This window comes from Polypterus senegalus, chromosome 14 (genome assembly GCF_016835505.1).
Source record: "Polypterus senegalus isolate Bchr_013 chromosome 14, ASM1683550v1, whole genome shotgun sequence".
NCBI classification, from domain to species: Eukaryota; Metazoa; Chordata; class Cladistia; order Polypteriformes; family Polypteridae; genus Polypterus; species Polypterus senegalus.
In genome coordinates, this window is record NC_053167.1 from 145807941 (window position 1) to 145822046 (window position 14106).

Genomic DNA, 14106 nt, shown 5'->3' on the forward strand with positions numbered 1-14106 from the left:
TTTAGTACAATTTGACACCAGATGCCCTCCCCATTTACTGGACCACCATGAAGAATCACACTGGCTAGTGCGCCCCCTGTGGCGGGGTTACCCTCTGTTTCTTCTTCTGATTTACTTTAAAGCCACCAAGCCCACTGCCCAGAGGGGACTGGGCGGTCTCTTGGTCTGGAACCCCTACAGATTTTATTTTTTTCTCCAGCCTTTGGAGTTTTTTTTGTTTTTTCTGTCCACCCTGGCCATCGGACCTTACTCTTATTCTGTGTTAATTAATGTTGACTTATGTTTATCTTTTATTGTGTCTTCTGTTTCTCTATTCATTTTGTAAAGCACTTTGAGCTACATTTTTTTTGTATGAATATGTGCTATATACTGTAAATAAATGTTGATTGTTGATTGACTGCAGTCAGCAAACTTGTGAAATTCACAGAAGGCACAAAAGCTGGAGGAACAGCAGAACTTCCAAAGGAGACGAGGCTGCAAACACAATGCAATTTATTTACTTCATTTGGGGACAGCAATGAAATCGATGAATGAAAATATCAAATATAATAAACGTGATTTTATCTAATGAAGCATTCAGGAAACTGTTTCTAAAGTGTCACCAGGCTGCCCAGGTGGGTGTCATAGGGGGGCTTCCAGGGCTTTAGCTCCTGACCTTCATGACAGCAGATAACGATCTCTAATTTGTGTGGTGGACTGGTAGGTGAAACGTCAGTGCCCCCCCCATATTTAAAGAGGACACGGTTAAGACCATTGGGGCGCCCCACGAGGTGACCGTAAAGTGGGTGGTCCCCGTGGGCTCCTTCCCTCCACCATATCGTCCCAGTCTCGTTAACACAGAGGGGCGGACGCTCGTAAAATGGCGACTATAAGGGGCGTTCGAAGAACAGCCGCACGGTTGTGGCGTACGCACGCCATCAAGCAGTCCGTTAATGGGGAAGGTTTGACGTTTTGTGGCGCGCGGCCGTGTGTCTGTCTGTGTGTGGAAATGTGAGGACTTGGGTGTCAGTAAGGCAGCGTGGGGAGTCTGACTGCGATCGCCCGACAGGAGGCGACATTCACCGCTGCCACTGCCTTTAGTTATTACCGGTTGGGTCCAGTTTGAGTCGGAGAGATCAATCACTTTAAAACCCGAATACAATAAGCCCTTCAATAGAGTCTTAATATTCATAAGAACTGCAGGGGCGCCTCACACAGACAGCCCCCCAAGATGAAAATCGTTCTTTACGAAGTGAAAAGCCCAAATATAACTCACCGAGAAAAACAAGTCGTTATCATCAAAGCGTCACTCCCGCAACAGAAAATCAACGGCGTGAACTTCAAACAGAACACCGGACCACCCATTACACTGCCTTTACGGGGTCCTGACGGTCAGGGGTATCACTGAAAAAAGTATAAATAACATTGATGTTGTCCATAAACGTAAATGTTCTCTTTCAAGCAACTTAAGAATAGTCATTTAGTGTTACAGCTTGAAATGTTTGGTTTCAGATCTCAATCAAAGTAAAAAATGTGTTTGTACCAAAGTAAGTTATGGTGGAGGAAATAAACGTAAAAATCCAACTTCAGTGAACCTAATATTTTAGGTTGTTCGTGTGCTCTGTTTGAGGGGCCGGTTGTATATTCTTTCGGTCGAACTTTCCAACTGTCAAAAAAGAAGAACAACTTAAAAAATAGATTTACTTCAGTAAAAAAAAAAAACAAGTGAATTGCAGCCAATCACTCGAAATGATTTGCCTCAACTTAAAAATTGTGGGATCAATAAGCTAAAAAGAATGATATTGGTTCAGATTGAAAATATGAAGTGTGAATCGTCACATTTCTTTCAATATACAGCGTGCTGCAGGGACATTTGTTTCCTTGCGTTTCACTTTTCGACTCCGGGTCCCAAAGTTTTTCTTGATCAGAGCTGACGGCAGGGAGGAGTCCTTCGGGGGGCTTCAAGAATTCAGAGGGTGGGCGATGCAGTAGCACAAGCAGAGTCGTCACAAATGCTCAAGTTCAAGTCTGCCTTCACTTCTTCTCTCAATAAACATTCACTCCAGCTGCAGGGCACCGGTTGAGGAGCGCTAATCCGAAATGCGCGGGGCCAGCATGCAGGATTTCGGGTCTTTTAGGATTTTGGAATATTTGCAAAGCCATAATGAGATATCCTGGGGACACTTAATCGAGAAGACGCTTATAAATAATGCATATCACCGAAATAAACCTCACAAGTGACGAATGAGATGCACGGACTCAAAGCTTAGTTCCGTAGTCACGCATTTGTGGTGAAGAACCGAGACGTGCGAACGCGACTGTCAGCGAAACGTTCAGGCTTAGACATCTGAGCCCAGGCTGCGCCCCACAGGTGATGTCGCTATTTTGGCCCCCTGCTTCCCGCCATGCACGACATGCTGAAGCCGAGGTGCTCGGGGGCGGTGGAAGCCCATGCGTAGCCCCCCGTGAATGTCTGGAGTGCGCGCCCCTTGACTTACCTGAGGCAGGCGCTTAAGTCGCTATAGGTGGCCGGCTTGCCGTGGGCCGAGTCGGTCGAGTGATGGTGCGTCGTGGAGTCCGGTGTTCACACCCTCAGCTGTCAATCGTGAGCCGTAGCTTTGTAGTGTCCGGTGAACCTGAACAGAGGTGGCGGTTCGGGTTTTGGAGCCTTTCGGGTAACGGGGAGACTCGACTGTACAACAAGCCGCGCGTGAAGGACTTTTTATTGAGCCGATTGAATGTTCGGTTACTCTGCTCAAACAAAGCGGAATTCTGCATTCGTTCTCTACGCGGTTCGTGTTGATTTGCATACGCAAGTAAACTTTTCCTCGGACCCCGTGCAGGTGACAATACGGACCCTTCAAACGTGTAACTTCTGCCGGCTATTCCAATAACCCCACTCGTGCAAATGCAAAACCCGCACGCGCCACACGCAGGAAATTGAAGAGCCGCAGTGCGCTTTACCTGAGGAGCGGATGGTGAGGAGTCGCCGCGGAGGCAGCGAAGGCTGCCGTTTAAATATGGTGTCGGGGTTGGGGGTGCGGCCAACTGGGGGTGAGCGACGCCGCAGGGGCGTGTCGCGCTCGGTGTGAATTAGCGGCTTGGGGTGCGCGTGCTTAGGGACCGGCGACAGAGCGCAGTTGTCCTCAAACTCTTCGTTTAAACCTGACAGTCCAGTCGAGGGGGCGACGCCTCACCCCCCTTGCCCGTGGATGTCGGTGGGCGTGAGCGGAGTGTCAGGCCCGTTCACTGGGCTTTCCGCTTCTCCGAAGGCTGTTTTTAATGGCAGGGCTGGTTTACCATTCAGATTTTTCTGTTTTTCACTTTCACCCTTTTTGGTCGCCATTTCTCTTTTTGATGTTTTCAGGTCACTGTTGAGTGGATGTGGAGGTGGTGGGCTGCTTCAAGTACTTGGGGGTCCACATCAGTGACAGGCCGGCTTGGTCCAGTAACACAGAGCAAAGGGAGAAGAAGGGGCAGAGCAAAGGGGACTGAGGTGGCTGTGACAGCCAGTGTGGTCTGCTGGGTGGGCCACATCACTTCCAGAGAAGCCCACCAAATCCACAAGTGGATTAAGAAGGCAGCGTTAGGTTGACATTTCATTCGCACTTTGAAGCCCTGAAATGATAAGAATAAGTCCATGGAAATCACTTGAGAGTGAATTCTCCTTTTGCTTGTCATGGGACGCCTTCTGGGCCTGCCGGAGGTTGTAGTGGAGGAGGCCATGAAGACCAAACTGGCGGCCTTTCTGAACAATGCTGCTCGTCCTCTCTGCAAGATGAGATGATTTTTCCCTTTGTGAGGGTCTTACTCATAATGTAAAAATACTCGGTAATCCACCATTTCATCTCGCTACCTGCTGAACATGCAGGGCCTTTCCTGTCCGCCCCACCTGCTGGTTTTTGTGATTTTCCAGTCAATTGTTATCATCTTTTTATTGGTTCATTTCAGGACTGAGCTGATTGTTTGAAAATCTAACTGTTAGTCTTCTCAGAAATCTCAAGTCTAAACGGACATCGCACTTGGTTGTGTCGGCTCTTATCGTATATAGCGCCTTTCTCATGCAGGGAGCACCCCAACAACGCAGCACAAGCCCACCACTCAGATCTCCGAATTCACACCCAAACCCGTCAGGCTGACTTCATTTATCATTCGGTTGGGCCGGGTGTACTTATGGGCAGCCTGGAGCCTCCACCCTGGAGCTCCAAGTAGGTGGCACTAACTTACCCGACAGTACTTGGCATTATTTGAGCCAGATGACCCTTTCACACCCCTAATCCTAACCATCATGTGAAAGAGCAGAGCTCTGGGGGTCTACAGCTGACACCCTGTTGGTGCTCATTGGGGTCCACTGCACCTACTGGGAGCTCCAGGGTGCCACAGCAAAGACTGCAGAGTTTCAATTTCAGGGTTAAATATTTCCGAGTTGATTTTCACTCCCAAAGTGTAATTGTAACACATTCCGATATAAATGGTGTTCAGAGGCGGAGTTATTGAACAGAGTTGATGACGTCAGTGTTAGTCCATAATTAAGCTCCACCCACGCATTTCACTTCGGTTGGAGACGAAGGACACAAGTTGGCGGCGTCGTCGTCCTCCTCTCAAGCAGTTCTACACGGTGAGTGCAGTCAAGTCAACGTCACCCTAATTCATGCAGTAAACTCACATCCCAAGTGTTGTCGCGGTTTGGCCTCGAGTCCACATGACAACGGCGTTTTGTAAGTGGCTTCCAGAGTGGAGACTTTTGAAAACACAACTCTGTCGTCGCCGTTTGATTGCATTTATCCATAGACTGATGAAAATAAATCATTTCAAATAATTACTTCTTGGCTGCATTCTTTCTGCACACAATCCATGCGACTTCGGCGAAAAAAGGACATTTCGCTGCTGAAGAGACAGACAGTAAAATTGGCTTAAACATCTCGGAGAAGCAGTAATCGGATGATTTTTGGCAGCTCGGGCACTTCCCGTCATTGCAGTTCGTTTCACATTCTGCCTTTGTCTGTTTCAGTGATTTTTCCTTCGGTTTTATAACGATTGCTGTTTAGGTTTTATTTCTGTTTAGTCCGAATGTCCGGTGTTTGTACGTTTCCTTGTGGACGGTGTTTCTTAAAACGTCGTGTGGACACGAACCTTTTTGAAAAGGCACGAAGAAAAACGTCGTTTTAAGAGCCTCATGTGCCACGTGGACTGGACTTCACTTTATTATTCTTATTCTTATTATTCTTCACAGTTTTATCTTGAAATGATAATTCACTTTGTCAATCATTTTACGTTTCAGTACAAACACGTTAGTTCATAACCAACACCAGAAGTATGTGAAGATGGATGAGGATGAAAGGCAGTCTGACTTTCTGTAGTTCCATGAAAAAGATAAAATTATACGTTGCTTAGAAAAATGGTTTATAAATGCATCCATTTTAAAAAAACAAATCATTCTGAATGCACCTTGTAGACTCTGATTTCTTTACATTCCTTTAGCAAACTATTATTAAATGGGTGTAAATTGCTGAACATTTTAAGTTCTGCCTCAGGAGTAAAATATACATCAAAAGTCGACTAAAAAGCCATTTATCAGCTACTTACAATAAAATATTAAAATATTAAAATATTGATTGATCAGGAAGTTAATATATTTGAAACATCAATATAGTACATTTTAAATGAGATGATTAATATCGACACTTTCAGTTAGCCTTCTGTTTAATGTCGTCTGTAATAACAGCTTTTGGAGACCAGGGGGCGACATAAATTGAAAATGAAAACTGCACATTCACAGTCCGGCTTCATCTAGTGGGACTTCCTTCAATGGCGACGAATACAGATAAACCTTTGTAACTTGAATAATTAGGAGTTTGAGTATTTATTTTAGCCTATTTATTTCTATCGGAAAAATGTCGATATATAGATAGCCATTAGGAAAATGTTCTGAATATCAATGCATGTAAAAGGCATCGATCCCCAGCCTAGGAACGTAATGATTAGACAGCGGCCGATGGGCATTTTTAACGTGACAGGCATCGGTTGTGAGGCAAAAAAAAAAAACCCAGCGCTGACCTCAAAAGCAAATTCACAAAAGCCAATGTGGCGGTGCCAGTTTTCTGTGATGATGGTAAGACGTAAAGTCAGGTACAGAATATTGAAGCACTTGACGCCCTACAGAATATTCCTTTACTTTCCTATTCTATTCCTTTAGACTTCTCTACATGTTCCTTGTCTTCTGTTTCTGAGATGTCCGATTCAGGCTGAAACTCAAATGCACCAACTGTAATAGAAGATGAGGTCCCTAGCAAGAGACGAGAATTCAGGATGGTGCATTGTCTTCTGCACAGGTTTTAACACAGCTTGATTTCTCTGGAGATTCTTAACACGTTCCTCACTCGGCCTCTAGTAAAGCTGTGTATCGCCATGGTTTGCATTCTCATGCTTTTCTTTTTATTGGTTGATAGAAGATGTGCTAAGAGCCAAGTCTGGTGGTGAAAAAGTACTACAGGAGTAGCAAACATCAGAAACCTAACAGATAGCACAAGAAGACAAATGATTAACATACTGGTGACTCACATGATTGATAAATATGGCTGTGTTTTTATATTCTTCTTATTTGTGCTGAATAGCTGCATGTCCACTGCACAGATTTCGATTATTAATTTAATAATCTTCTCTCAGGCTCCATCCTACTAAAGCAATCTGAGAAGAGTATGCTCTTGGGATAGTGACCCTGCCCTTCCCTCAAGGATCCATATACCAAGAGAGGCTGTGTAATAATCATCATCATCATCATCCTCTTTAATAAAACCCTTGTGTGCATCCAGGTGTCTTGTGTGTTTTCTGGTGAAGTGCGCATGCGCGGGGCCACACAGCACGTGTTCAGTCTCTTCCTGTGCAGAGAGAGACAGACAGACACACACACAGGCGCGCGCACGTCACACACACACACAGGCGCGCGTACGTCACACACACACACACACAGGCGCGCGTACGTCACACACACACACACACACACAGGCGCGCGCACGTCACACACACAGGCGAAAAGAGTTTTTAGCGAGGCTATAGCGCAGATTCTTGCAGTGTTAGTTTTCTCAGTTGTTTAAGGTTTTCTTAGTGTTAGTCAATGTTTTTACATTTAGTTTACTATTACGCTGTGCTTTCTATGGTATAATTAACTATATCTGTGCTTAAAAACTTAAAAAAATATATATTTACATACAGTTCATACGGTCTGGAACGGTGAGCCGAGGTTCCGCAGTATTACTGTCAGACAAAATTACAGGCATTTCATGGAAATACAAAGCAGTATTACTGAGAGAGAAAATGAAAGGCACACAATCCAGTGACGCATATTACAGCACATACAAGATCCCTTGCCATTTAATATCGACTGTTCCTACTAATGTTTATGCACTACTGTTCTAGCGCCCGTTATTGTAACGGGCTTAATGTCTAGTATTTTAATAATAGCAGTTAAGTCAGCCATTTTCCAACCCGCTATATCCTAACGCAGAGTCACGGGGGTCTGCTGGAGCCAATCCCAGCCAGCACAGGGCACAAGGCAGGAACCAATCCCGGGCAGGGTGCCGTCCCAGCGCAGGACACACACAAACACACCAAGCACACACCAGGGCCAATTTAGATTCGCCAGTCCACGTGACTGGCATGTCTTTGGATGGTGGGAGGAAACCCAGGCAGACACGGGGAGAACAAGCAAACTCCACGCAGGGAGGACCCGGCAAGCGAACCCTTAAGGGTCTCCTAACTACGAGGCAGCAGCGCTACCCACTGCGCCACCGTGCCGCCCATAACAATAATAATTGCATGATATTTTCATGTCATACTTGACAGCAAAGCTGTGTGCATGGCATTCACGTTTAAATTTTCTGAGATTATTTATGAGCCAAGTTTGACAATGTAATTCATTTTCAGGGTTAGGGTTTCAGGAACACTTCTATGATGCTGCAAGTAGCACGGGTTACATTTCTTGGCGTCTGAAGACAATCCAAAGAAAGATCTGCAGAGAATCGGCACTCCCAACAAAAAGCTTTACAGACTTTTCTCTCGGAGGCCCAAATTTCCAAAGGATGGTTTCTGTTGAAAGGCAGCTTGATGGGGATGCTGGCAAAGAGGCCGTGTCGTTGCTCGACCATACCACAGACAATTCGCTGATTTTTCAGAAGATGAGAGAGACCTTCCAGCACCGTCAGACTCTTGTTAATGACCCTGGCAGAAGTGTTGATATCCTCTCCACTTTGCCAAAAGGACTGGTAAATTGTAATCCACTGTTTAGAAGGGCTGGACATTTGAAAGTATTTCTTGCAGTCCTAGTTCAATGTCTTGTTTCTTAAAGGCGGGTCGAGGGTTCACTCTCCTATTCGACGATGGCACGTCCTCTAGGCTGAATGTCATAAAAGAGGCTCACCGAGAGGCTCACTTCAACACCAGAGTCGCGCCGCTTGATGCACTCAGCAGAAAGTCTCCCATCAAGTGATCTCGATGAGGCAACAAGTGACTTGTATTTGTTTTGAAGAATTTTCTGTTTTTATTACTAAGTGATTCAAATTAGCAAGCAACAGCGTCTATGATATTCTTTTTTTACAAGATTGGTTTATTCAGTGCATCTCTGACAGTTGATCTGTTATTTTGGATAAATGTGAACACTGCTGTTTCAAAATGTCATGTTGTCTCCTTGTTCGTTCAACTTTAATTTGAGGTTTTTATTTCATTTTTCTGAATCTTTGTACTCGGCTTATGACCAAGAAATGGCCTCCCTGTTGTTGCTGATACATCTCCTTCCACCACGTCCCGGAGGACCAGAGGCTCCTAAAATCCGTGCATGTGATGCGGTTGAGAGGCTTGTAGTCTTTCCTACGGTAAATGATGTTGTGGGATTGTAAGAATTTGTCATGTCACTACTTTCTAAGCAGGGCTGAGCTGTATGCTCGGGAACACTTTGTGATCATTTGACAGCTTCACCTTGGTGGCGATTAATACACGTGTCAAGAACTCCTCGTGTCAAGAACTCCTCGTGTCAAGAACTCCACATGTCAAGAACTCCTCGTGTCAAGAACTCCACATGTCAAGAACTCCTCGTGTCAAGAACTCCACATGTCAAGAACTCCACGTGTCAAGAACTCCACGTTTCACTTGCAAAGGAACCCCATTGGGAGTCTCCATGCTTACCAAAACAGCTTGGAATTGGGCTCATATAGCGTCTTATCTTGTTTTATTTGAAGTGTGCCGACAAGTGTGCTCATGAGCCTGGGGTGAGTGAAAAGCAGCCATCTTTATCAGAGCTGCCCAAAGGAGGCTGCCGTGGAATTGTGCTGATCATGAGCACGTGTGGATGTGGAAGTGGACACAACTGAAGTGCCTTCAACTGGCTTTTTACAGACAACTTATGTGAGGAGTTCTGACTTCTAGAAATTGTTCATTTCTTCAGTTATATAATTATCACATACAGCATATGAACACATAGAACAGTATTCTCGCTGAACGTGGACTCGAGAGCAGGGAGCTGTGATGAGCACTCGTCAAATGCGTTAACCAAATCCACTGACTTGAGCGCAATTACGTCCGTTAGGGATAGCAGATCACTTTGGGTGGTCTTTTGGTTAATTGCCCGCTCCAACTCCTAAGCCACGTGTATAGATGAGTATTGAAAAGGGAATGAAATCGCCTTCATATGAACGCCCATCTGGCCAGTGAAGAGTTTGAATGGCGACTTTCAATAGAGTTTCGTCCATGGCTGCAGATTATTCTTGTCTAATGTTCTGTTTCCTTGTCTCATGCTGCAGTTTGGAGGAGCATGTCCGCAGCCAGCACGGTCGGCAGCCATACCTCCTCGCTGTTGGGCGTCAGAAGAGCAACATTCTGCATCTCCATGGATAAGCACCTCGTCCCATGCCAGGCAAACCGCTCCCTTGGGGCATTTGATGACCTTTTCTAAGCACATTTTGTGCTTCATTTGTCTTCTGATGCTGCATTAGTGATTTTTTATACATTCCTGCAGACAACAGTATATGACATTGATGTGGGGAAGATGAAGGAGTCACCCAGAGTTAGAGAATCGAGAGGCAGACTGCTTCACCAGCCGGTCGAGTTTTCACTCTGTGAGGAAGAGGCTCAGATGATGCTGACCTGTTTCATGTGCCACAAAGTGTATCCCAGCAGTCAGCAGGTGACTTCACATTGAAGAGTTACACATGGTCACTATCCTGGAGCAAAGTTCAAATTGTTTTGTGCTCAGCCAGGGTGTAGGCGTCAGTTCCTAACCTTTGCACCTTGATAGTGTCCATAGCAATCAATGTTCAGCAAGTTGCTCAGACTGTGTTCCTATAGTGAGACAATTGCATCTTTATCTCAGGCACATGCTTTGAAGATGGATTTGGTCCCCAAAATCAATTGGACTTTTCTAGTCTTTCTTCTGAGAACAATGATGCAGGACTTAAAGATCCAACCAAAGACGTGTGCATCCATTGTGGCCAAATTACTGGGCAGTTTGGTGTCCTCAGTCGTAGGAGATTTGGAGGAACTAACACGTGAGGTCCGCTCACAAGCACAGCCCACCGCTATTTCTGCTGTACCTAATAATGACTCCAACATATCTGAGATTAATGAATCTTTTAAAAATCTTAATACTGAATGGAAACGAAATAAATACTTCAGCCTAAAATGGGGAGTTGTCGAGCATTGGGAGTCAGATATGACAACGGGCGAAATCAGAAACCTGGTACTTATGATCAAGTACCAGTAAATGAGACTTTTACATAAATGCCAGTTTTAGAAACATTGAAGCTCATGTGCAGAAATGCAGACATTTGTGCTTTCCTAACAGAAGTGTGTAAAGCAGAGCCCGACACTTCCAATCATTTTAAATCCCATCCTTTGTTTGGCACAAAAGAAATGCCTTACAAGTTCACGTCTACTGTGACGACTTTGAAACTGCCAGTCCCCTGGGCTCCAAACGTGGCATTCGTAGAATTGGTTGTCTTTATTTTGTTTGAAGAAACTTGCCCCCAAAATTGAATTCGGTTTTGATGCACAAGATTTGCACACGTATGGTTTTCATGTGACACTGGAACCATTTAGAAATGATTTGAAAATACTGGAAAACCAACGGCTGAGCCTTCCCTTTTGTGATGAGCAGATATGGGGTCCAATCTCACCGATCACTGGAGAGAATCTAGCAATGCCCACAATTCTTGGTTTTAATGAGTCATTCAGTAGCCTTTGTTTGATTGAAAAGAATGATTCTCTAACGGTATGCGCTGAGGATGATCCTAAGGTGGTCCTTCGTGGAAAAGACAGATTTGAAATGCATTGCAAGTCTCTGCATCAAGAGTTCCCAAACTTTTTTCGGCCGCAGACCCCTTTACCAAAACCTTTTAAAACCATCGACCCCCTAGTCCAGGGGTCCTCAATCCCAGTCCTGGAGGGCTGCAGTGGCTGCAGGTTTTTGTTCTGACCTGGTTGCTTAATTAGAAAGCAATTCTTGCCAATAAAACACTAACAAGCGATGAAGTTAAATGAATTCTGCGATGTCAGCTCGTTCTCATATCCGAGATTTTCTTTCCCTTTCTATCATGCAAATGATTTGAAGGCTAAAATGGACGAGTAATTCTCAGTCCTTCACTTTTTTTCTCTTCATTTTTCTTCCAAGTATTTCATTAAACCCAATAGTGCAGATCAATACACACGGGTGTAAATGTAAAGAAGCTAAATGGTGAAATACTGCTCTCTCTTGTCATTGGCATGTTATTGATAATAAGGAGCAATTCAAATAGCCGTTTAAGACAAAATGAAGCAACAAGGGCTCAAAATCACTACAGTGAAGCACAAGTGTTACTTTAGCAAGAAGTGCTTTTTATTAAGCAACTGGGTCGGAGCAAAAACCTGCAGCCACTGCGGCCCTCCAGGATTGAGGACCCTGACGTCCTAGTCATTCACTTCACTCACTCAGATTAATACATTTGTACTGCACTTGATATTAAATATTTCACTAGATCTCAAACTTGGAATTCATGATTGAAAAAGACTATGGAATATGGAATATGGCATCATCTTGTGCAACATTTAATATCGAAACGGAAATTAAAGCAAAAAAATACCAGCAGAGTTTGTTTACATTTTTGACATTTATGAAATAAATATGTAAATTCCAAATAAGTACAAATAGTCCAAGCTGTACTGTCTGCATTTCTTTTTGGTTCAGTCGTATTATTGTCTGAAGAAATAAAAACTTTTATTAACAAACAATTTCGACAGCCCCTATGATTAAAAAAACAAAAGCAATTAAGTACGTACTTACGTGAAACAGAAGATTTTTGTTCAAACTCGAATAACTAAACTGTGTCCTCTGGTTTTCTTTTTCGTAGTACTGCTCCTCAATAAATAATTATATTCAACGTTCAAATCACATCAGACGAACCAATTTCTAGTGTTTAATAAAAGCATGACCGTACACGACTGATAGATTCTGCTAATATCGAATATCCGTCGTCTCGGACATGCAGCGGTTTTTCATGTCCGCACTTGCTTTGATACGTTCGACAAGACGATGCACAGACATGTTTGTGCTCCGTGTATTTTCATGCATTCTTACGTGTGACTCTTTTAAGGGTTTCACAAGTTTGGTATGTAATGTGTTTTGATCCAAAAAGTGTTTTTTTGAATTATTTTACTTCTTAATTAGGTACCTATTGGAATCAAAGATAGTTTGAAGTAACAAACAAATAGCAGTAGTAAGGGGGTCTTTTTTTGCTGTCGTTGACCCCCAAATCTTTTTATGGAAACTATCGACCCCTAGAAAGTTGAAATTGACCCCAGGGGGTCGATATCGACCACTTTGGGAACTCTTGCTCTATATGAAAACCCACAATTGGTGTCGCGATATGGTTTGAAAATAAAATGCAGTCCTTAATTCACTGAATTATTTCCATGTTTGTAACAACTAGTCATTTGATATAATGCATGATCTCCTAGCAGGTGTGGCCCAGTATGAAATCAAATTGCTTTTTGCACATCTTACAGAAGAACACTTCATTTCAGAACAGGACTTGTTGTCCAGAATTTATTGTTACGATTATGGATTTTTAGAACAAAAGAAACGCCCCACAAAGATAATGTTGGAGTCTGCTGGCATCGGCATTGCTTTGAATTCTGCTCAGACATTGTGTCTTGTGAAACACATCCCACTGTTGATTGTTTGGTGACATCATTAATGCAGGGAACCAAAAGTGGAATTTGTTGCCGTTGTTACTTCAAATATCGAACATACAGTAGTTCTCTCACTCTGGGTATGCCGATATATGTAAAGCATTTAATGGTTGACCACCAGAAGCTATTTCAGCACTTGTATCCACATAGAAGCCTATTGCCCAAGCATCACTTTATGATCCACTACCCATCTTCTAGAAGGAGGATCGGCCCCTTATCATACATGTGGTCTGAAGCCAAACACAAGGTGTTTAAAGATTATTTCAAAAACATCACCAAATTACTGGCTAAAAAGCATCAGATGGCCATTGCCTATCGCTGGGAAAGCTTCAACCTCAAACAAAAGGAGTGTTGGCCAATTTAACCTGAAGATGAGAATGTGGTCAACAATGAAATGCTTGAGCTGATCTTGTCAATGAGTTGGGTTAAAGTCGATGGTCTAGAATATAAACCTGGACTTGTTGTTTGCTGTGCAATTGAGGAAGGCATCCCAGTGTTTTCTCAAATACGTGAAATACTTCTGGTTGATCACCTTGTCTTCTCCACAAACAAGCTATGCACAGAGAAGTTTGATGATCGTCATCATGCATTCCTAGTATTACGAAGTGAGGAATTCTGTCTAACAAAAATGTCTGAGCTTAGAATTCAGAAACCATTTAATATTCAAAGTTCATACAATGTTCCAGATGAAAGACTGCACATTGTACCTTCATTTACAAGGTTTTAATCAAATTGTATGAAAAGTATAAAAAGGCAAAGATAAATGTTTGTTTTGTTGACATCAGTTCTTATTATAACATTTGTTTCAGTCCAGATACTGTAAGCTGACACTTTAGGGAGTGAAACTAACAATTCAATTAGTAAAAGAAATGAACTCTGAGCAGCGCTGTTTGTCTAATCACGTCATGTTGTTCA

The 14106-nt window shown here is 43.5% G+C and overlaps 1 long non-coding RNA gene across 1 annotated transcript; it reads left to right on the top strand.

Annotated features, from left to right (window-relative positions):
• The first annotated feature begins 4438 nt into the window (after positions 1-4438).
• LOC120514979 lies at positions 4439-6784 on the top strand. Its single transcript, XR_005630561.1, has 2 exons — positions 4439-4597; positions 6176-6784. It is a non-coding gene; the product is annotated as an uncharacterized LOC120514979 (long non-coding RNA).
• Positions 6785-14106: the final 7322 nt, after the last annotated feature.